Source organism: Antennarius striatus, chromosome 13 (assembly GCF_040054535.1).
Source record: "Antennarius striatus isolate MH-2024 chromosome 13, ASM4005453v1, whole genome shotgun sequence".
In the NCBI taxonomy this organism is placed as follows: Eukaryota; Metazoa; Chordata; class Actinopteri; order Lophiiformes; family Antennariidae; genus Antennarius; species Antennarius striatus.
In genome coordinates, this window is record NC_090788.1 from 13,991,891 (window position 1) to 14,015,382 (window position 23,492).

A 23,492-nucleotide genomic window follows, 5' to 3' on the forward strand; every position below is an offset into this window, starting at 1 on the left:
TTTAATGTTGTTACTTTATTAGGTTAGCCTTTCTTTAGAAAGTGATTTTCTGTTTCTACGTAATAAATGTGCTTAATAAACTGTTTGCTCTTGTACTCTGCATCCAGGGTCTTAGTCTAGTTTTTGCCTCGCGGCACACAACACTGCTGATAAAAGAGGAAATCATTGTGGCTGTAAAGACCATACAAATATTAAAATGTTTAATGTGCAAATATTTGATGTGCATGTATTCGCAGTTGACATTCACAACAATGTCACAATTGTTGTGACTTCGTTGTGAATGTCACAATTGTGCTCTGCACTGGATGGATGGATGGTTAGATAGATGGGTAGGAAATGGCATATATACACGGCTCTTATACATTCACACACACTTATAAATTTGCATATTCCACGAGACAGCACATCATATATAAATGCAAATTAACTCTTAGACCCCTGACCTGTTTTGGATGTTTTTGGTACATTTGATATTTCTCTCTATATACCACATTAAAAATAATTTAACATACCCATGTTTGGTATGTTTATCTTCGGCGCAACTTCAGCTCTATGAAAAGATAGTTATTATTTCTCTATAACTTAATATATTGACACATTGGGGCAAAATAGACACACAGTCAAATTCAAAAATAGTAAAATTGTATTTTATTGCATATAGAAACCAAAAACATGCTCATCAATTTGATTTTGAACTCCAAAAAGGTTGCCATAGGCTTCTAACATAATTATATACAGTTTGTGTCATTTATGCCACTATGTTTTTCAAAATAAGACACAGTGCCACGTAAAATACACGAATCACGAGACATGTTTGAATCATGTGAATACATGCATCACCGCTTGTAGATGGCAACTACATGGACAGAAATACATCGACTGCCATTCAAAAGTCTGTACTCCATACTCCAGTTAACCCTAGAGAACCCACACCCATTTATCCTTACAGGAAAATTATGTGGGTTATAACACAGACCAAGTGGACCACATAAAACATATTTCTGAAGTTTTTTTCAGAACATTAAGTTTTAGTACTATAGATCTGGTTTGTTACATATATGTCACATTGGGCATAAGTGATAAACATGTTACCGATTTGATAATAAGTAAACCTGACAGTTTTTACTGCTTGCTAACACAAAAGTGCCTTTTTATTTGCTTTCCTATAACATGTATCAAAACTGTGACATATAACAAGGTTTAGCATAAAATTCTTCATTAGTTTTACTTTGCATCACAAAATATGTGAAATGCATCAAAAATAAACAACACTGCATATTTGGAAGCATTCGTAATAAGCTACCATACCTACAGAGAACTGAACAACAGGCCTAAAAACATAATTGTGCAAAAAAAACTTTAATGCTGTCTTTTTGGGAGCATTAGTAATAAGCTACCACAGCTAAAGAGATCCGAACAACGGACCAAAAAACATAACTTGTGCAAAAAAAACTTAAATGCTGAAGAGAAATGAAACTGCTGTATCATCAGCACCATGTCTGAAACATTTTCTCATTTCTAAGGTCTGTAAAGTATTTTTTGACATTTAGCCTTGGCCAGATGACAGTTCCTTCTTTCCATGAATGAATGTACACTCAACAAAAATATAAATGCAACACTTTTGTTTTTGCTCCCATTTTTCATGAGATGGACTTAAAGATCTAAAATTCATTCCAGATACAAAATATTACCATTTATCTCAAACGTTGTTCATAAAACTGTCTAAATGTGTGATAGTGAGCACTTCTGCTTTGCTGAGATAATCCATCCCACCTCACAGGTGTGCCACATCAAGATGCTGATATGACATCATAATTAGTGCACAGGTGTACTTTATACTGCCCACAATAAAAGGCCACTCTGAAATGTGCAGTTTTGTTTCACAGCAAAATGCCATAGATGCCACAAGCATTGAGGGAACGTGCAATTGGCATGCTGACAGCAGGAATGTCAACCTGATCTGTTGCTCGTGCATTGAATGTTCATTTCTCCACCATAAGCCGTCTCCAAAGGCGTTTCAGAGAATATGGCAGTACATCCAACCAGCCTCACAACCACAGACCACGTGTAACCACACCAGCCCAGGACCTCCACATCCAGCAGGTTCACCTCCAAGATCGTCTGAGACCAGCCACTCAGACAGCTGCTGAAACAATTGGTTTGTATAACCAAACAATTTCTGCACAAACTGTCAGAAACCATCTCAGGGAAGCTCAACTGCATGCTCGTCGTCCTCATCGGGGTCTTAACCTGACTCCAGATCATCGCCGTAACAGACTTGAGTGGGCAAATGCTCGCATTCGATGGCGTCTGGCACATTGGAGAGATGTTCTCTTCATGGATGAGTCTCATTTTACATTGTTCAGGGCAGATGGCAGACAGCGTGTGTGGCGTCGTGTGGGTGAGCGCTTTGCTGATGCCAATGTTGTAGATCGAGTGGCCCATGGTGGTGGTCGGGTTATGGTATAGGCAGGCATCTGTTATGGACGAAGAACACAGGTGCATTTCATTGATGGCATTTTGAATGCACAGAGATACCGTGATGAGATCCTGAGGCCCATTGTTGTGCCATACATCCATGAACATCCCCTCATGTTTCAGCAAAGTAATGCACGGCTCCATTTTGCAAGGATCTGTACACAATTCTTGGAAGCTGAAAATTTCCCAGTTCTTGCATGGCCAGCATACTCACTGGACATGTCACCCATTTAGCATGTTTGGGATGTGCTTGACCGGCGTATACGACAGCGTGTACCAGTTCCCACTAATATCCAGCAACTTCGCACAGTCATTTAAAAGGAGTGGACCAACATTCCACAGGCCACAATAGACAATCTGATAAACTCTATGCGAAGAAGATGTGTTGCACTGCATGAGGCAAATGGTAGTCACACCAGATACCGACTGGTTCTGAGTGCCCAGACCCCCAATAAAGCCAAAAAACTACAAATTTCAGGGTGGCCTTTTATCGTGGGCAGTATAAGGTACACCTGTGCGCTAATCATGATGTCAGATCAGCATCTTGATGTGGCACACCTGTGAGGTGGGATAGATTATCTCAGCAAAGCAGAAGTGCTCACTATCACACATTTAGACAGATTTGTGAACAGTGTTTGAGAGAAATGGTAATATTGTGTATCTGGAATGAATTATAGATCTAAGTCCATCTCATGAAAAATGGGAGCAAAGTGTTGCGTTTATATTTTTGTTGAGTATATTATGCTGCTCTGAATACATTTTTGGTTGTGGTACATCCACTTGTACATCCACTCCCCACTTATATACTGTATTTGAATAAGCTCATTCGAAAACCTCACGCTGTCACGTTTCTGGCGTCTACCCTGAAGTTCGAGCCGCTAGCCAAATTTGCTCCGTTCTTCACATTTGTCCATGTCTCTCACTTATGGAGCCGTTTTGGCTTCGTCAAACATATCCTTTCCTACGGACATCACGATGTTGTGTTGGGAACCAGGATGCTTTATTCACCAGGACCGAATTATCAAAGTTTCTACCCAGATGGCCGGACCGTAAAGCCGGAGAGGCCTTTGTTTTTGCATTCATCCGTCCCACACACACGGAGCCGTTACGGCTTCATCGGACACAGCGGTTTGTTTTCTCATGACAGTCAAGAAAAAAACCAAAACAAAGTGATATTATTGTTTTACCGTGGAATTTCCATGGGTTCCCGCTTGTATGTGTGTGTGTGTGTGTTGTATATATATATATATATATGTACATATATATATATATATATGTACATATATATATATGTACATATATATATATGTATATATATATATATATACAGTATGCATATATCTACATATATATGTATGTTGAGGTATACTGTATAAAAATACTGTATATACACACACACATACATATATTCATTATATATGTATTCAGTGCCCTTGATTCTGACACCCCTGAATGAAATCTATATCCATCCATCACCACGGTGTCTCACTTACATAGTCAGCCTGTCGTCGTCTTGCCCACAGAGTTACTCTGTCTGCCGCTACTTCCTTCATGTCACTGTAATGAGGGTCCTATACTTCCCCATCACCACCAATTCTTCACAGATACACCCACATCATTTCATCAATCTCATCAGTCTCAGGACATTTATAACCACTAACAGCATCTGGTGGGAATGTATGCTCTTCTGTTCAGTACCGATGCCCTTTCTTCAACAGTCAAGTCTTTCTGACAGACTAATTATAACATAAAATATATATCTTGACTGCATTCACTCACCTGTCTCTCCTGGTTGAAATGTCAAACTAAGGTTTGATAGTCACTGTGTGAGACAAAAAAAACTATTGTACATTAATGATGAATGATTACTTCTTTGTTATTTTCCTCAGAAGAGAGCAGCTTTCATCAGTAAAATATCCACAGAACACGTGTATATAGCTAGTCAAACAAAAATGACTGGGGAGGGATACTTGATAGTTTGGTGATTACCTACTCAAATTTGTACATGAGGATTTTTGCCAATTTAGTTTTTAGGGTTTAGCAAGCTGTTGTTTTCACAGCTGATGTGTGGCTCACAGATGTTCTATTCAACAAGGTGACTCATTCACCTTCCAAACACAGAGACAGACAGGGAGAGAGAGATGGAGATCACACTCCCTTATTCCTTTATGCAAGAGAGAAAGAGTGAATCAGGATCAAGTAACAAATCCCCAGTTCAATGGAACTGGATTATGGAGGTTTCACAACCACTGCATCTAAAAAGGTGATCTTTCAATACACATAGTTTAAGAATAATGAGGAAGGAACATATTTTATAGTTCGATCTCATAAAACAATCACAACAAGTGGCTCTTGATGTGTGCATCTTGACTGGCTTCTGTTTACTCTTAACTAGAGTACATGAATCTGTTTCTATCAGAACACAATTGTTTTCTCTTACATTCAGAAGTGGTGCAGTAAAATGGCTGTGGGATAAAGTGAGCCTTTAACTGGGAGAACAGACAACAGACTTCTCAGAGGGAATAACAATCTTTTAAAGTTTCAATACCTGGGGAGTGATGGTTTAGCCTGCCTAAGCGAGGGACTTTATGGTAATTGCATCCACAGCATTTTAGTCACAGTACAGGCACATGATTGATAATATAAGTAATAATATTATATTTATTATATTATCTTGTAGTGAGTTTTTATGGATTAAACAGGGGGACCAAAAAACAAAGTATTTAATTGCAACCAGAACAACATAATGCACATTCATATGTGCAATATGTTGTCCAACTTAGTCTCTGTCTTTGTCAGGATCCATTTGCATTATGCATTCAGTGTGATAGCTAAGCTGCCTCACTTACTGAGTTAACTGAGAGGAACACTGAACTTATTTGTGAGTATTTCAGGAAGACATGTCTTTCCAATTATCAAAAAAGTGTATCAAAAAAATACAAATGGTTATGGAGGAGTCATATCTGCTAGTCCTCCTGCTCTTTGCAGCTCTGAGAGGATGAAAGTAAAGAATGGATAGAGTATCCCAGCAGGGTCTTTGGTTAAAATTATCATTCTCTCACATTGCTCCTTCCTGCTTTCTGCTTCGGCCCTCTAACTTCCTCATCCCTCCATAATAACAGGAGTATGTATGTGTGTATTTATCTCCTTGCACACATATATCTGGGTGCTGATCTCTTATTCAAGCTCATTTTTCTACCTGCAAAGCTGTCACCATGGAGACATGTTATGTTGTGACCTTTCAGTGTGGACCCATCATGTGCTAAGTGGTTGGTGTACACAACACTGAGGACACAGCTTAGTGTAGAGTTGTGTTGGCAGAATGCAACACACACACACACGCACGCACGCACGCACACACACACACAATTTGTTACACGCATGTGCAGAGAAAGACCAGGCATCAAAATTGTTAATGTTTTTTAGGTTTGTTTGACAGATGTTGTTTGACAGGAAGATTCAACAGGAGTTTATCAAGAAACTAAACACTAACCATTTTCACAAAAAAATGTTGACTGCTTTGCATCTGCTAATTGTAAGTACAAGCACAGATAAACCCAGCTGCCTTGCAGCTTGACTAAGAGTTTTAATACAATTTAGCTTGTTGGATTGAGTTAATGGCTTCCCCATTTTGTTTTGACCAAAACTATGCTGAAAGGAATAGGAATATTGGTTTTACACTCACAAACAGTAGATGCTACATGTCCGTGAATGTCTATGACATTAAATTACAATGAAAATATTTTAATAAGTTGACATGAGAAAAAAAACCCTGTAGATATGACTAACAATTTATAAACACGTCATAAAAAACTTATGACAAAGGAAAGCATTATTATTGCATTGCACAGACTGAAAGTGCACAATCACCAGCAGTCAGGTTATATTCACGCGAAATACAAACCAAAAGCAATTAATGCAGATAATTGTGTAATTGTGTCCTATGTTGATTTCTAGGGAAAGGCTATATAAAATCTGTATTGATAATCCATCAAATTAAATATGTAAAGTCAGTCAGTCAGTCATCTTCAGATTACCACCGCTATATCCGCCACAGCGGGTCACGGGGAGCCAGAGCCTATCTCGGCGGCATAGGGCGTGAGGCGGTGGACACTCTGGGCACGAAGCCAGTGCATAGCGGTGAATATGTAAAGTCAGATATTTTAAAATTTTCTTGAAGGTAGAAGATATAGCCTGAATGGGCAACCTTGCCCTTCAGTAAAGGTTCATAAATAGGACTTTTTTTCCTAAATATATCATCTTTATTTTTCCCCTCCCTTTAAAAAATTATGCTATTGAGAAATTATCTAAAAACAAGGGTTTCATTACTTGGCTAATTGTCACACTAATTAGAATCGTGTTTGCTCAAGAGCAGTAATTAGATGTGTCAATTAGAACTGATTAGACCAATGGTGCTTTAATCTGCTGTTAGGATGCAAAAGAGAGAATGTTCCCATGCCTCCAGGTCGGACACAGCTATTATGAAAGATTTACTGAAAGATTTAAGTTTGCTACATGAATGAAGGATGAGTGCTTCTGACCTGAGGATTAAATGGATGGGAATATATAATTGGGCTTAGTCCAAATATTAACAAAAACAAGGTTTTAATAAAAAATATTTATGTGCACATTTCACATAACAGCAATAGTGTGATTGGATCCTGATGAAGCATCTCAAAAACTCCTGTGGATCAACTCTTCTGCTTTTCGGTAGGTGCAGTTTTTGTCTGATGTTGTGATAACAACATGTGGCATTGGATGTGAATGTAATTATCTCTCCTGTGTGTAACCATAATGTGTCTAGTTTCCCAGGGAGGTGCCGTCACAGAGGAATCACTTTGGTATAGGGATATCAAGCTATCATTCTTTAATTTTACAGTCATTATGTCATGACAGGAGCTGATTCTAATCAGCGTGGTTGAGCACCATTTCACGTGTTTGAGGGCTGTACAGATAATACAGGACATGTCTGTTTTCACAGTCTAGTTGTTGGTGGGGTTAGGGAGGATCACTATATGAATGTAGAGACCAAAAAAATGTGTTAGTCATAATATGACCGCTTTAAAACATTTTCAGCCAAAAGCAGCCTTCTTCATCAAAGCATCAATAATACCAAAAAAGAAAGCAAATTTGCTAAGAATCAAGAAATTATCACTAATAATACTTAAAAGTGACTTTTTAATTAATTTCACACAGCTGCCAGATGTCCGACCACTGTATTTGAAATGTATTGCACCAAACCAATCCGTGCTCTTTAATTTCTGCTATTGAAAGTTGCTGAAATGAGCTTGCTTCACAATATTCTCTTTGGGCTTTCCATTAAGTGTTAATGAGCTCTCTCTCTCAAAGCCTTCTACATGCCCCTATCGATGTGGTGCTTATGTACACGTGCACACTCCCAGGTCTGGTCGCTTTTAGTTTTAATAGCTTTGTTGCTACTACTACTACTACTTGACGTCACGATGGGCGCCGATCAGAAACAAGCCATTTTGTTGGACTCTTGGACAGCTTTTCGAGTGTACAGTGGATTTGTTTTCCAGATTCTAGTAGTTGGTAGGGTTAGGAAGGACCACTATACAGCATATTTGTAGAGACCTGAAAAAACATGTTTTCCACAAGAAGACCCATTTAAATATAGGTTTGGTTTAAGTATTAGTTTATATAAGTTAGCTAATGTTAAACACACCAACACAGACAACAACGGAGGCGAGAAACTGGTTGACAGTGTGTGTAATGTGGACAAACACCAACACTGAATGAAGTGAAGCGAAAGTCCCAATCAACTCAGAGAATAACAAAACCTTTGTTGCAATGGCCTCAAACTGCCCGCAGCAAAACAACAAATATTTGCTTCACAAAATCCAAAAGCTCATATTGCATAGAATTGAGGAGAACAAACAAACAAACTAACTAACAAACAAACAAAGAAAGTAGTCACTTCATCCAACTGCAGGGTGAATCTGACATGCGACATTTTCACTTTTGACTAAAACTGACGTTCTACAGCTGCACTGTTGATAAAGGAAACATTACTGTAGCCTACTGTCCATCCCCCTGGTTCTAAGACACATGTAATAGCTTACTTTCCTCTCAGAGAGGCAGCAGTTCCCTGTTCTGGTTCATTAATACCCCAACAATCAGACCACAGGGATCTAATTTGCTGTTAAGTTGTGCATCATACATGCAAGGATGATGACACAGACAAGCACTGCTTGTACAGTACTATGAGGACAGAACAACAATATGGACTATGGGGATGGTTAGAAATTACATCACCAGAAAAAGTACAAGGTACAAGTAGAACATTAAATTAGTCAGATTGATTCCTATCAAAATATACAAGTAAAGAAAAATATTTGCAGATTACTTTCGTGTGACCTGCTGTGCAAAGTTGTTTGGTTTGCGTTTTAGTGCATCATATGACCCAATAAACACCAGGGATTTATTGAGCGAGTCTCTACCCGTTAATTAGTGACATTCATCACACAGTTGAAACAGAGGAATGCAGCACAAAAAAAACCTCATTGTGGCACAGAAGTGAAGTCTTTTTCATACTATTGAGCTAACCACTTAGTCTGTAATTGAGAACGTTTGTGTAATTTCTTTATACACGTTGTGCTCTGTATATATTAAATTCATATATACACATTTATTTTCCAATAGCATACCTACATATGAACAAAAAGTGGTTCTATGAATTTTATACATCAACACAACGGAAAACACAGCTAATCAAAAAAGGAAAACTCTTCATTAGAAAAAGGAAACTGAAAATGAAAGCATTCTCATTCAGTATCTGCTGAGCTTCAGAGCACACATGTTAATTAGCTGTCATATTCTAATGTCTAACATCATGTGTCTATACCATACTGGAAACAAAAGGGTAATTCTATAATTAGTTTTAAGCATTCCACTGCAGGTTTTTTTTTACTTATAAGACAAGTTCAAAAGAGTTTTGGTTTCTCAACAGGGATTTTGCAGCAACACCACGCTAGGTGAAAGATTTTATATACAGTATTTTCCGCACTATAAGGTGCACTGGACTATAAGGCACACCCTCAATAATTTGTTTGTTTTATAATTTATTTCATGTATAAGGCGCACCGGATTATAAGGCACACACAATAAAAAATGAATAAAATTTATTTGATAAACTGCAGCAGCTGTAGTTGTGCAATCCGTCCACTAGATAGAGCTGTGCTGCTCAAGCAGTAATGATTGCATTCATGACTTCCTGACTACCTTGGAGTGGCCCCTATTGTTATGTCAATAGGCCATTCTGAGCCTCATCAAGGAAACCTGATCACTTGATCACTTTGTCATCTTAGAAAGAAGTCAACATACATATTAAAAAACCTGACATTAAAAACTGGTTAAATTCATTACGAGTGCAGTCAGTGCTAACAGAGCGGATTATTTCCTGATCTGAAGTTCGAAGCAGATATTTAAGCTCCGACGTTCGTCCTCGTTTATTAATTAAATATTGTTTTGATCGATCGGTAGTCCAGTCGGAGGTGAGGTGCAGCTATATGCTGCTGTGTGTCCTAAACAATTTTTTAACAAATTTTTAATGTCAGGCTGCTAATTTACTGGCAAATATGACGCTGTTTTACTCCTAGAACCGCAGCCCGCCCAGAGCTATCAACTAGATAGATAGATATACTTTTTTTTAATCCCAAACTGGGAAATTTAGGAAACATTTGTAAATCAATTGCAGTACAGTAGACACCTTTGTCAAGCAGTGACTCTGCTCTAGAAATTTCAGAAAAGGCTGGAAGTTCAGCTTTGAGGGTCTTTCATTCACCATTATGCCAGTTTCTCCATGTTTCCACAGACTAATAGAATGGACCGTCACTAGAATCCAGATGACAGCACAATGGCATTTTTTAGACCAATTAAGTTTAAAGTGGGTTATTTCCGACGCCAAATAGTTAGGAAATACTGAGATCAGTCAGTCAGTCAGACTTTATTAATAGAATTGTTGAAAGTTCCGTATGTTTTGCTACGTAATCACCGGTGCTCCTACAGTCTGCTCTACCGTCTGAGAGCAGCTCAGTCAGAGCCGGGACTTCGGCGACGTGCCTTGACTACCGTTGTTAGGGGGCGTGGGCCCGAGTGCCTTGTGAGGGTGCTCCTCTGGTGGCGGTATTCGGCATGACTGGCGGCCAGACTGCCGGCTTTTTTTCAGCGATCACGTTTTTAACCAATATTAATATGAATATTAATCCATATATAAGACGCAACGGATTATAAGGTGCACCACGGGTTTATGAGAAAATTTTAGGCTTTTAGGTGTGCCTTATAGTGCAAAAAATAAAGTATATATTTTAAATTAAAGTATATATTTAGTAGCATGAACATATAACAAGTCTATGACAAAGGAATAGAGTATAACTTTATTTATCCCTTTAGGAGGTTCCATTAGGGAAATTAATTTCTCAGTCGCACACAGCACAGTAAGTACACAAAACACAGAAGAAGAAAAAAAAGCACACAGAAAGCACCAGCACATAGAAAGTAGTACAAAACCAAATAGAAAGAGTAATAAATAACCCATCAAGAATATATGAATAGAAAATCATAAATAGGCATAGAAATAAAAAATAAACAGGCCTGGTTAAGTTTGGGTATAGTGAAATGTATAGTGAAATATACAGGACATGATTGTACACTATTTCCAAATCTTTTTCCTTTTGATCTGGTAGTATGATAGTTTACTGGACCTTTCATTGATGGTTGATTCTAAACTGTATGCTGTATATTTTAACATAATTTCCATCTTACATTCTTTGTATTTCCCACAAACTGTGTGTATCTCATTGTTATTTCGTAAGTTCTACATCATTTATGATTAGGGTTTCCTGTCTGTCAGTGTTCTATATATTCTTCCTCTTTGACATTCATTGTGTTTCAGGGCAGAGTGTAAAATCCAGCACAATAGCCAGTAAATAAATAATGAAAATTTTGAGGTTTTCCCTATGAGGTCCACCAATCCCTCTGTGTCTCTCTGACATTCATCCAAATGTTTCCAGTGTAGGGAAGCAGGAGCGAATACTGCTGCCATTGCATGTGCCACTGATGAATCTTAAAATATTTATGACGTTATCCTTACCCCACTGGACAGAAGAGGATAAATCTTATCTCTGTGTTGAGTGTAAAAACATCTTTCTCTGTCTTTCAGTTTAATCTGCTACTCAGAATTTCACATTGATGTGAACCCTAGCATTACCAGTTATTTGATTCTATGACTGTGATGAACTGCCAGCCTTCCCCAGTCAGCATGTTTTCATTACAGCTTGTTACTCAGGGATACGTCACAGCGTCTAGTGGCTTCCTGCGACAAAGACTCTCAAACACATGATTAGAATGAAGCAGTATGTTTTTTGAGGCACGAAACGTGAAAGTGATTATTGTTGCGAAAAAGCAGCGTACATTTATTTCGTTCATGTATATATGGAGAACACAAATAATGCTGTGGTAATGTCAGATATCAGGACAACGAATAATAGATGCAGCCAAATGTATTGAAAGTGAAGAGTGTGATCCACCTCTTATCTTTGACTTCCTGGATTTAAAAAAAAAAGAAGAATGGCTCATGTGTCACTGACATGGGTATGTTTTCTTTAGCGGTGTATTGAAGGGTAAATTTACTGCGTTTATGTACTTTGACCAACTAGTATTGACCCCCCCCCCCCCACACACACACACACACACAAATTCATACAGAAGGTGACAAGGTGCTACCTGCTCATCAGAAGTGATAGCCATTCACAGGAAACACATCCACATGTTGGAGAATTAATTTTTGAGCACTACAAGTTCAATATCTTTCCCCAGTGCACTTTGTATTAAACAACACAACCCAATAATTTATAACTGATTTATTGCTATATCTCCCGAACCACAACCTGGTGTGTCTTATCCAGTCCCAGGATGTATCCTTCTGTGTCAAAAGATGTGTGAAAAGTACTTATTTTGAAGACTGGTGTTTACTGTTCTTATCAAATATAATCAGGGATTAAATGGATGGATGGATGGATGGATGGATGGATGGATGGATGGATAGCTCCAGCATCCCAGAACCATCCACAGGACCATTTATTAATAATAGATAAAGTATAATTATTATATGAGGGGCAGGGAAGTGTGCAGCTTTATTTTTTTATTTTTTAATCACTTAAACTACTGTATGTGTATGCCATGCCACACATATGGTGTACACATTTGGATGAGTGTGTCAGCAATGCAGTGCATGTGTGCTGTGCTCAATAAGTTGCTAAACCTTTGCAGTCCATGTGCCTTAGTCAGCAAACATTGACAGAGATTTAGTGTCATAAATCCACAAGACGCTGCTGCGAAAGGTGAATTTCAAACACTGTGTGTTACAAATTACATGTTCCAAATATATTATGGCTTACTATGTATTAAAATGACCAGGAGATAAAGTAGTGAGTTAATAGTGAGATTTTGATCATCGAGCTGTAATATACGTATAATTTAAAGAGAACCAAAAACCTCTCTATAAATACTGTGCAATTGGTTACATTAATAAATAAAGAGGCAACATGATTAAATGCATTTATATTATTAATATCTGGTGTAGTGCAAGAAACAACATGAGAAACAATATAAGAATGCCAATAATTGTGATTCATTACTTATTATTGGAAGCACAATATTCACATCATACAGGCAGTCAGGTTAACTTTTATGTGCTTCCATAATTTTCATTTGCTTCACTGCGAAATTTAACAGGTATATTGTTTGCACAACACATTTATTTCATCAGCTGTGTTTGATTATCACTGATTTTCTTCAATTAATGTCTCAGGGAGGGAAACAATGGAATAAAGATGATGAGTCACATTTATCCTGGTGGAAACACAAATATAAAATGATGTCAGCTGATTTGCTGTATGCTGTTTAAAGTCATGCAAAGTGATTAAGAGCAGAAAGGTTTCCAGTCTTTGAAGCTGCTCTGATGTGTCTATGTTAGATATTTAGGAAGAATATTTTAAACAAAATAATTATTAGTTACACTGAATTCTTACCAATATGTATAATATCAATGCACAGCATTTATGTTGTGTGTTACATAACTAGAATGGAATGCTTCTGTCTGGTTTTTGTAATATAAAAATTAAACGAGAAGAGGATTGGATGAGAGATGAAAGGTTTTTAAGGACTGTTCTTAAGTGGATTGATTTAAACAACTTTGGTTAACCATAACCTGGCCGAATGAGAACCTACACAAACAAGAACAGGAATGGTCTGATAAATATTGTATTTTTCATAAAATTGAAAAAAATAGGTAAGCATGTGACATATTTTTACTCTTAATATTTTATCACAGTTTCTGTTTCCAGCTTATCCATATTACTATTATATAATGTGTTTTTGTTAAATTTTGTAGTCTTGTTATGCTGATATCATATGGAGTTCCACACAGAACAGCTAAATGTGGTTATTGATGGTAGGAATTTGTCATGTTTATGTTATGTTTTTTTAATTGTCTTCTATTTAATTTTGAAGTCATATTGGTCTACAGAGCTAACAGCTACAATTTTGATCAGACACAAATTGAAGTTTTCGTATTTCACATATATATGGTTTTAGTTTTGATGCAAGTCGTAGCTACAGTCATAGCATACAGACAAGTTGCAGTAAGTGTTGATTTGCAGCAATCATGATCTGAAATGATGTGAAATCAGTATGCCTTAACAATCATTTGTGCATTTATAGACCACTCCAGTGTGTGTTTCTGTACATGATGTGCATTTTCCTGTAGAAAATTGAGGCCATATCTTGCATGTTTTGATTTGTAGAAAAAGTAACGAGCTGGCATCTTATCACTGGTGTACCCCACTTGTCACCCATAAACACCTGGAATGAGCTCCAGCAGTCTAATGACCCGCTATGCAGAAAGGTAGTTGTAGACGAGTAAATGAATGGATGAATCTTTACTTGTATCTTGCAAGTACTTTATGCACATAGTTGTTTTTGCACACTGCAGTGAGATTAAACATGGTTCAAATGATCTGTCATGCTGTATATTATTATTTCTTGTCTGCTTCCTCCAAGATTCACGCAAATAAAGTGTGTGTGTACACAGTAGCACAATCTTATCAATTACTCTTCACAGTACAAGCACACACAACTTACACATCTGCAATACATATGAGCATGCATTCATGTACACACACACACACACATACACACACACACACACACACACACACACACACACTGGACATTGCTGATCGTCCATTCCATTGTTTGTATTAGTTCACTGAGTTCTGAATCAACTAGCAGAAGAGCCTGCAGTGCAATGAGGGGGGACAATTATACTAATGAGGCTCAGGGGCAAATCACAATCAGTACTGGGCTAACAGTTGCTGAGTGAATATTCATGTGGCATTGGCTTTGCAGATGCATTACAAGGTGGCACTGCGTTTCTGAATACCAATCTTCACATTTCCACCTGTCACTCAACTGCTCCCTCAGAGAAGATTAGGTCCTAATCAGCCTCATTGCTATGAGGTTTTTGGTCCCCTTGTGTACCAAGGCCACATTTGTTACTCTACATTCTTGCTGCATCTGCAACTGCCCACAATTTCTACTTTTTTTTTCAAATAATTAAGACACATCACAGCCATTTGTTAAGGATATAGTATGTTTGACCTTGACAATGTATTTTTTCCTCCTCTAAATATGATATTCCAATATACAACTTGGCCTGATACCATCCACTTTGCTCGGGCCTGGCTAGCTGCCAGTCTCATTCTTTCTTTTGTATCTGTCTGTTTCCTGGCATACTAGCCGTCTGTGCAGTCATGGTCATACCCACTAGCCTCCAACAAGTTCCTGTCCCTGAATTGGCTAAATTTAAATTCTTCCCAGGAATCTGCTCTCTGGGGGACTAACCGGCAATAGAAATACCCCCAGAAGAAATTAAGTTCCTGATGACTTATTGGGACTTAGTTTCTCGATACCCTGGAGGCTCAGGGCCAGAGCTCAGAGGCATAGTGCCACCAGCTCTGCTTTGATCCCCCTTGTGCAGCCTGACTAGCTCCACTTTCTGGTTCCTGGTCAGTGGTCCGGGCAGTTCTATGTCCTGGTTCTCAGTGGCTGCCAAGCTTCCAAACCCTCTTGTTCATGCTGACCTACAGCTTTCCAGTTCATGTGCTGCAGTATCAGGTTCCTGTTTCTATGTTTCACCACTCCACAGAGCTAAACATCCTGTGCTACAACAATCTACAATCGAGCGGCACCAGTCCCCTTTTTCTTGATGGGAATTTGACTGCTGCTCCTCCACTGCATCAACCTCCTCAACCTCAGCTGCTTTTAAATTAAAAAGCTTCGATGGATCCTAGCGGTTGTCAGTTCCTGGGATTGTACCTGTGATCCTGTGTCAGTCGCGCACTGTTTCTTGTCTCCACCAAAATCTCCCACATCCGGCCTCCATTCCCGCTGCCTGTATAGCGTCCTTGTTGACCTTCTTCACTGCTGTACTCTTGCCTAACCCTTTGACAGAATACAGATTCTGATTTTTCCACAGTGACAAGTGCTGCTTTTACAAAAAACGTGTTTAATTTGCTAAAATATGTTACAATTATACAATACTCATTTTTGGATGTTTTATTTTTATCAGAAAAAATGTTGACCTCTTGGACCAACTTTATAATGGTATGATACTAACCTGAACGGCACCTTCCATTTTTTTCACATCCCAATTAATTTATATTTTGTTATAATTTCCCATTGGAAGATTTCTACTTTAACTCTAAATCTGCATTAGATATTTGACATTCAGATATTTCTCTGGCAATATGAGATTTCATCTGAGCCCTCTTCCTCTGGCAGCTACTTAGGACGTCAAGTGTACAGAGGCCAGTGTAGTACACTGCTTTTATAGGCAGCTGCTATTTGTGTAAGGGCAGGTAGAGAGAACAGACCAGACATCCATTTGGACTGAGTCACTGATAAGTACATGCCAGAGAATTCTGACTCATGGTTTGATTCCATGGATTGATGTCCATTTAAAAAACAAAAACAAAACAACGATACAAAAACAAAAACCATACTTCCTTCTTACTCAGTAGCACAGGAACAAGCACTCAAACGCACCACTGAGACAGCTATACGTATACCTTTACAGCAATTTTAATTTGTAGAAAAACAACCAGAAAAACTGATCAATGAAATAACCATGAGGCTCAAAATACAGACTATATTCTTTATGCATTATTAATATGCATACAACAAACATAATCTTTGATTATTTTTAAGAAATCCAAATTAGTGTCAGTATTGACAGTGTCACCCCTATGTATTATATAATTCTATGTATTTGAAAACATTTGGTATAGAGTCTGCCATTGCATGAATGCAGAACAAAAAGAAAACAGTTTGTTTAAATCACATTGTCTTTTAGATTCTCAGTGGAGGTACAATTACCTATGGCTTGCATGTCACAATGTATTTAACAAAATATTCTTAAAGTGATTTGATGATAAGGGAATGGAAAAAAAATCTTTGCTTGATGTCGCTTCATATTATATGTTAAACTTATGTCTACTCCAGCAGTGCAAGTTTAAAACTCATGATGTAAAATGTAGTAAGACTTTAATTATACGGTTTCCAGTTCTAAATATATAACATTTGATGAACTTAGTAATATGTAGCCCCATCAACTGAGATATATCTAGATGCTTCAAAGGTTCCTTAATACGACAAACTATGTTGCTTTTGCAAACATAATTATGTACTGTTTTATAGCTATGAATTTATAATACATCTTTATTATCTCAGTCTGTAGCTCAACTCCCACCCCCATCCCTTCTCTCATCAGTCACTCTATGTGTTTCAGAACAAAAATCAGTTTCACTGTTAACTGTTATTCACCAACCAACTGTGCCAGCTTGCTGGACAGACCGTGGCTCAAGTCGGCCAGATGGAGGTGAGATTATCCTCCATTAGATAACATTTAGGCCGGGAGTCTTCATTGCCTGGAGATATAATGACCGGTAAACTGGTTCGCTCTCTAAAAAGGTTTAAGATAATAAAGACACTTTTTTAAATTATATTCTTGTTGATTCTGGCGCCATTGAGGATTTCTTATTGGATGCACAGTTGCAAAAGATGATTCATAATGTATATTCTTCAAGTTATGATTTACATGAATACTCCTGTCTTTCCAGGACAGTGTTTTATACTACTTATCAACATTCCTTCTTTATATTGAAGTGTTTGCTGTGCTCTCATTTGTGTGTCTACTTAGAATCAGTTTAATAATGATCTTATTTTGCTCAATGGGCATTTCCAAGGACATAATTTGAGGCTGTTTAGAATTTCTCAAGGCCCAATCCAATGTACAGCATTTGTATTATGGACACTTAAACCATGTAAAATAAACAGGTCCACCAGATGCTATGTTAGTCTAAAACCTAAGCAATAAAAAAAAGGAAAAACAACTTTGAAAAAAATCTGGGTACAGTATTGAGCAATGCGTGTCAGGTTGATGCTCTTGGTAAATGATAGTTGGGGCCAGAGTGAGCCATAAATCTCCTGATAATGACCGCAGGGAAGTTTTGAAAAAGAAGAGGTGATTTAGTCATTACTCAAGTGGAAATATCAAGCTGTAACCATCGGTCACAACAAACACAATATACAACCAGCTGGTAGAAGAGCTCATATATGACTGAACACTGACATCTGGTGGAGAATGTAGCCACAAGCGGCCACAAGCCGGTGTCTTATTGTGCCTGTCCCAAACCTGGAAAAATACAGAGGGTTGTGTCAGGAAGGGCATCCAATGTGAAACTTTTGCCAAATCAAATGCAAATCAAATCTATGACTTCCATACCGGATCGGTTGAGGCCCGGGTTAACAACGACCGCCATCGGTGCTGTTGACCTACAGGTGGCCGGTGGAAATTGGACGACTGTTGGTCGAAGAAAGAGAGGAGGAAAGTGGGTTCGTAGGAGGGTAGAGAAGAGGAACGCCAAGAGTATAGGACTGAGAGAGTAGGGACGTTGAATGTTGGAACTATGACAGAAAAAGGTAGAGAGTTGGTTGACATGATGCAGAGAAGGAAGGTAGACATACTGTGTGTCCAGGAGACCAGGTGGAAAGGTAGCAAGGCTATAAGTTTAGGAGCAGGGTTCAAGTTGTTCTATCATGGTGTAGATAGGAAAAGAAATGGAGTAGGAGTTATCTTGAAGGAGGAGTTTGTTAGGAATGTCCTGGAGGTAAAAAGAGTGTCAGGTAGAGTGATGAGTCTGAAGCTAGAAATCTAAGTTGTGATGTTCAATGTTGTTAGTGGGTATGTTACACAGGTAGGATGTGAGCTGGAGGGGGAAGGAGAAATTCTGGTTGGACTTTGATGAAGTGATGCAGAGCATACCTAAAAGTGAGAGTTGTCATTGGTGCAGACTTCATTGGACATTTTGGTGCGGGAAGCAGAGGTGATGAGGAGGTGATGAGCAGGTTTGATAACCAGGAGAGGAATGCAGAAGGAGATATGGTAGTTGACTTTGCAAAAAGGATGGAAACAGCTATAGTAAATACTTTATTCCAGAAGAGGCAGGAACATAGGGTGACCTATAAGTGGAGGTAGGAGCACACAGGCAGACTACATCTTGTGTGGATGGTGTAATCTGAAGGAGATCAGTGACTGCAAAGTAGTGGTAGGCGAGAGTATAGCCAAACAGCATAGGATGGTGGTGTGTAGGATGACTCTGGTGGTGAGGAAGATGAAGAGGGCAAAGACAGAGCACAGGACAAAATGGTAGAAGCTGAAAAGGGAAGAGTGTTGCATGACTTTTAGGAAGGAGTTAAGCCAGGCTCTGGATGACCAGGAGGTGCTTCCAGATGACTGGACTACTACAGGTAATGTGATCAGGGAGACAGGTAGGAGAGTACTTGGTGTGTTACCTGGAAGGAAAGTAGATAAGGAGACTTGGTGGTGGAATGAGGAGGTACAGGAGTGTATACAGAGAAAGAGGTTAGCTAAGAAGAAGTGGGACACTGAGAGGACTGAGGACAGTTGACAGGAGTACAGAGAGATCTATACAGGTTGGCAAGATAGAGACAGAGATGGGAAGGACGTGCAGCAGGTTAGGGTGATTAAGGATAGAGATGGAAGTGTATTGACAGGTGCCAGTAGTGTGATGGGAAGATGGAAAGAGTACTTTGAAGAGTTGATGAAGAAGGAAAATGAGAGAGAACAAAGACTAGAAGAGGTGGCTGTTGTGGACCAGGAAGTACCAAGATTAGTCAGGATGAAGTGAGGAGGGCATTGAAGAGAATACAGAGTGGAAAGGCACTCGGTCCTGATGATATACCTGCGGAAGAATGGAAGTGTCTCGGAGAAGTGGCAGCAGAGCTTCTGACTGGGTTATTCAATGGGATCTTAGATAGTGAGAAGATGCCTAAGGAATGGAGAGATGTGCTGGTGCCCATCTGGCAACTACAGAGGAATAAAGCTGATGAGCCATACGATGAAGTTACGTGAAAGAGTAGTTATAGCTAGACTAAGGGCAGAAGTGAGCATCTGTGAGCTGTAGTATGGTTTCATGCCAAAAAAGAGTACTACAGATGCAGTATTTGCATTGTGGATGTTGACAGAGAAGTACAGAGAAAGTCAGAGGGAGCTGCATTGTGTTTTTGTAGATCTGGAGAAAGCTTATGACAGGGTGCCCAGAGAGGAACTGTGGTATTGTATGAGGAAGTCTGGAGTTGCAGAGAAGTATGTTAGAGCGATGAAAGACATGTGTGAGGACTGTAAGACAGTGGTGAAGTGTGCTGTAGGTGTCATAGAGTAGTTCAAGGTGGAGGTGGGACTGCATCAGGGATCAGCTCTGATCCCCTTCTTGTTCGCTATAGTGATGGACAGGCTCACAGACAAGATTAGACAGGGATCTCTATGGACTCTGATGTTTGCAGATGACATTGTGATCTGTAGTGAGAGCAAGGAACAGGTGGAGGAGAAGCTAGAGAGGTGGAGGTTTGTCCTCGAAAGGAGAGGAATGAAGGTTAGCCGCAATAAGACAGAGTACATGTGTGTGAATGAGAGGCACCCAAGTGGAAGAGTGAGGGAGAAGCGATCAAGAAGGTGGAGGATTTTAAGTACTTAGGGTCAACAGTTCAGAGCAATGGAGAGTGTGGAAAGAGGTGAAGAAGCGTGTACAGGCAGGATGGAACTGGTGGAGAAAAGTGTCAGGTGTGATGTGTGATAGAAGAGTTACAGCTAAAATGAAAGGAAAGGTGTACAAAACTGTGGTGAGACCAGCGATGTTGCTTGGTTTAGAGACAGTGTCACTGATGAAAAGACAGGAGACAGGAGACTGGAGGTAGCAGAGATGAAGATGCAGAGGTTCTCTTTGGGAGTGACCAGAAAGGATAGGATCAGGAATGAGTACATCAGAGGGACAGCACATGTTAGAGGTTTTGGAGATAAAGTCAGAGAGGCCAGACTGAGATGGTTTGAACATGTCCAGAGGAGAGATAGTGAATATATTGGTAGAAGGATGCTGAGTTTGGAACTGTCAGGCAGGAGGCCTAGAGGAAGACCAAAGAGGAGTTTTATGGATGCAGTGAAAGGCGGACATGAAGGTAGTTGGTGTGAGAGAAGAGGATGCAGAAGACAGATGGAGGCAACTGATTCGCTGTGGCAACCCCATGAAGGGAAAAGCCGAAACTAGAAGAAGAAGACTGACATCTGGTGGGGATTAGGTGTAAGTGATTCAGGAGGTGACAGCTCCTCCCTATTGCTGATATCATTGTACATGTTGTTTCATCAGCCACATGCCTCCCTTCAAGATTTCTAAATTTTTAGTGCAGTGAAGAACCCACAGGGGGAATCAAACAGTCCTGGCTCACAGCGGCACATTGAGCATATTTTGACAAGGTGGCTAAATGCAAAAAAGGTGATCTTAAAAGCCAGTGTATGGCTTATATGGAGTTTTTCATGTCAAACCTAACCTGAAAAATGAAACTACAAAAACACTTCAGAGTTTTACAGGAAATTTACACAGGGACATGGTCAAACTATTTCCCTTCCCAAAGTATTCCACAGGTGCTGTACACATCATGAGAATGCATCTTAAATAGATATTATAGTTTTTACACTGAAACGCCCAGTGGGGAAAACTGTGAACCCCGAGGTTAGGACAGAGAGGAGCTTTGAATGGGGTTTTATGTAAGAAAAAACATGGAATTTGGAATAAACTCTTAAGTCTTGGCCCAAGAAGTAAAATGTGAGAATATGAAATGTCAGCGAGTGAATCCAGATGCTAGACATTAAAAACTGACAGCATCTGGCTGAAACCAGAAACCGTGTGAGAATGTCAACATCCTGCTGACTTCCACCCTTCCCACAATTCCTCCAGCTGTCTCTGAGATTGCCGGAGCTGTGAATACAAAAAATGCAGAAGTTGAATTGTGTATGTGAGAATAAAATGAGCTGAAAAAGCAAATTGTGACACACAAGCAACAAAAAACAGCCAAATTAATAACTGCAAAAGTAGACCATTTATCAGTCTGAAAAGAAAAATTCAATGGGCATAAATTAGTTTGTTTTCAAATGTCTTTTACATTGAAATACCATACACAGAAGATGCATAACAGTAGCAGACTTCTGTTCAGTTTACTTGAAATACGAAGTATCTGCTTGATGTTGATTTACTTGAATATGAAAAAGCCCCACTGTGTTTTCATTTCTAAATCATTTATTTGTCCTAAGTAGGTTATACTTATAAGCAGTCCCCTGGTGTATGACTTTTGTTTGTTATTGCAAAGAGAAACCGTCAGAGAAGAAAAAAATAAGGATTATGTACTGACCATAACATATTTCTTTTTAGGTGGGATCTGTAATTGTAAGGCTACGAGAAAATATTTTCGCTGTAGATTTATTAATCTATTCAAATCATGAACAGAGTTGTGGTTTTAATTCCACCTAGCATCACTAGGTCCTATGTTACCTGGAGCCACTTGGCAGGATTTGACAAATGTGCAGCAATAAACTCTGTGGGAGTCTGGTCTGTGTTTTCCATCATAAAGGTTTGTGTGTTTTGCTTCTTAATGTTGGATCCTACTTTTTTAATAATCATATTACAGCTTTATTATAGCTTTAGAATATTGTTATCACTTGCATGTGCCACGGTATAAAGATGGCAATTGTACTGTATCAGTAATTATCCCTTGGTTTATGATAAACCAAAAATGCATAACAAAAAACACTTTTAATGAGAGCACCCATTAATTCCTTGGAAAAAGAATAGAAATCATTCAATAACAACATGGTTGTTTCATAAGTGAATAAATCAAAGCTTTTCCAGCTTATGTGGCTCTTAAACAATTTCAACATATGGTAGGTTGATAACCTAGCTTTTATAATAAAAATATACAGACATGCAGCAGATGTGTAACTGTATGGTATGTATGTGTAGGCTGTATGGCAGCTGAACCTAAAGGGTCATAATTGCATCATACAATTATACTGACAAAAAATGCGGTCTGTAAATCCATCAGCCAACATCCCTCACTCCTCTGAGTGCTTATATAATCCCACTGAAGTCAGAACATGCCACTCAAACTTAAATGGGGTCATAAGTAATTCACTAGTGGTTTCACATGGGCTAACAAGCATTAGAGAAGTGGTTCTTAACCTTGTTCGAGGTACTGAACCCCGCCAGTTTCACATGCTCACTCACCGAACCCTTTAGTAAAAAACATGTTTGTTTGTTTTCTTCAAATTCAAGACATAAGTATGTCTTAGTGGTGTATTTAATGAACTGTGCATTAATGTCACCTTTCTCAAAGAACAAAACCAAGACAGTGCATGAACACACATGAAATTACCTACCTGCAAATCAGTGTGAGTTCTGCTGTTGCTTTTGGGAGACCAGTTCAGATGTGTGTGGATTCATCTTGACATTGCTAAAGTCATTTTCACTGAAAAGTCTGTTTCTTTGTTTTTCCTTGCAGCTTAAGGAGGTGTCCCTTTATTTTTG